Source organism: Periplaneta americana, chromosome 6, assembly GCF_040183065.1.
Source record: "Periplaneta americana isolate PAMFEO1 chromosome 6, P.americana_PAMFEO1_priV1, whole genome shotgun sequence".
Taxonomy (NCBI): Eukaryota; Metazoa; Arthropoda; class Insecta; order Blattodea; family Blattidae; genus Periplaneta; species Periplaneta americana.
In genome coordinates, this window is record NC_091122.1 from 38,648,917 (window position 1) to 38,651,095 (window position 2,179).

General features: G+C 37.4%; 1 non-coding gene across 1 annotated transcript; it reads left to right on the forward strand.

Annotated features, from left to right (window-relative positions):
* The first annotated feature begins 224 nt into the window (after positions 1-224).
* On the forward strand, positions 225-296 carry TRNAY-AUA (transfer RNA tyrosine (anticodon AUA)). The gene has a single exon. It is a non-coding gene; the product is annotated as a tRNA-Tyr (tRNA).
* The last annotated feature ends 1,883 nt before the right edge of the window (positions 297-2,179 follow it).

The window sequence follows — 2,179 nt, forward strand, 5'->3', positions numbered from 1 at the left end:
ATTTACGCATATCATATATATTATTATAATGTACCGAAGTACATATGATATTTCCATGCAGATATTCTGCGTCATCATACGATGAAAGAGTGCACCTCAGCACATGTGTGGACTTCGGTCCTAGGTTCATAGATACCTATGACGTAGTGCAGAGGGCGGCCACTAGAGGGAACCCAAGATTTGGAACTTAAAACTGAGACGATTCTTCCGACGCCGGGGTGGAATCCGGTGTGGCTTAGTGGATAAAGCGTCAGCACATAGAGCTGAAAACCCGGGTTCAAATCCCGGCGCCGGAGAGAATTTTTCTCCATTCCATTACTCTTTCATCATTACAAAGATTTATTTTTTAGTATTTTTATATAGATTATCCACAGAAGAGAATTATATTACTTCCAATTAGACATTCAGTAGATAAATTGGTTTCGAACTGGAAAAGAAACAAGAATTTGATCTTGAACAGCAGCAGGAACATTTCATCAGATTTGAGACTTCTTCAGTAGTTGCGTTGTGCAACTTTTGATGTTTAAACTATTATTGAAATAGGAAGATTACAATTTCTCACAGCTTGTTACGGTGTCATCTTCAGAAACATATTTGTCTCCTTAGAAAGTCCACCTACTCTAGTTGGGAGTACTCAGTTATGGCCAGTTGTCATTTAGAATCAAAAATAAATATTGTTCTGCATTGTAGTTATTAAACAAGTGTAAAATATACACATAATTTGGTGGAGTTCTCCAAACATCCTTTTTATTGGTTCATGTGGGCAAAGGAAGAGGAATATATAATTGTTTGTGCATACTGTTCAGCTATACAAAGGATTTTGAAAGACATCATCAATAGTGACGTGTTTTTAAAACACTGTTCCAAAAGTTGATGAGAACTATAGTTTGACAACTTCAAGTGAGACCCCGTAAAACACGCCAGCTTCTGGAATATCTCTCTTTCTTTCTTCTCTCTCCCTTGCTCCTCGTCATTCAGTCATCAATCCCCCGTAAGTATCTGAGAGGGTGTGTGTAGGCATCGTGACCAATAGAAGAACCACTCCAATATTATCACAATAACAGATTCTTCATTTTTGCTCGACTGTCGGCTAGGAAGACTCCATTATTCTAGCATTGCAGGCAACTAGTCAACCTTTTAATGCTTTTGTTAGCAGGTTTGACAAACTGTGAGTGAACCTGCAAGTACAATACAACTGTGACCACAACGTTGCCGATTTCAGTCTAGCTGATAGTGAATTGTGTTGTGTCCGTGTATAAAGATTCCTAAGCTACAGTATTATCAAATATTTAATTCACATCGATGGAGACAGGCAAGAATAAAGTTGTACTTAGTGAAGGAAGCAGTATTGTTGCCAAGGTAATTGAGTTTTTTGATGCTGAGAAGAACAGGAATTTCTTTAATTTGCCACTGTGTCAAGCAACAAAACGAGCTGCAACAGCAACTGGAAAATCGGAATCATTCATTAAAAAAATTAGAAGAGAAACGAAAGTAGCCGACAGCAACCGAACCAAATTATCCACACCGGGTGAAAACCGAAAAGTGAGCAAAAAAATCATATTGGTTCACATGGATAGGTGCATTATAAGGAGAAAAATGCAAGAGTACTACACACTAAAATGAAGTACCTACATTAAAGAAACTCTGCACTACATTGCAAGATGAAATAGGTTATAAGGGTAGTGGAGAGCACCTCAGACCTATACTAATAATATACTAATTCTATAATAATAATATGTATCCCTGTTACTAAATGTGGCAACGCTGAGTTCATAGTGCTCTCTCCCTTCCTCCCATGCTTTCTCACTTGCTCACTCCAAGACAGCTAGCGCTCACGTAGTAACTCGGTCAGGGTTTCAGTTCGATTTGTCAACCTATAAGAAAAACTACGAACATTCTCAATGAAGATTGCCAAAATTACAGATTCAGTCCAGATCTTATTAAGTAAACTAATGTGGTAACTTGAAATAAAGAATATTTGCACTTGTAGATTGTCTTCGTCCATCATCATCATCATCATCACATGTTATCTATGAGAATGATATGTAAATGCAAATTTCTCTTTTCTTACAAGAAACATACTGTTCATGTGACAGAAGAAAGTCACGATGTGTTTCAGTTTTTAAAGCTGTAAACATCTAGGAAATAGCTATAATTAGGCAAAGCACCTTGAGCCTTG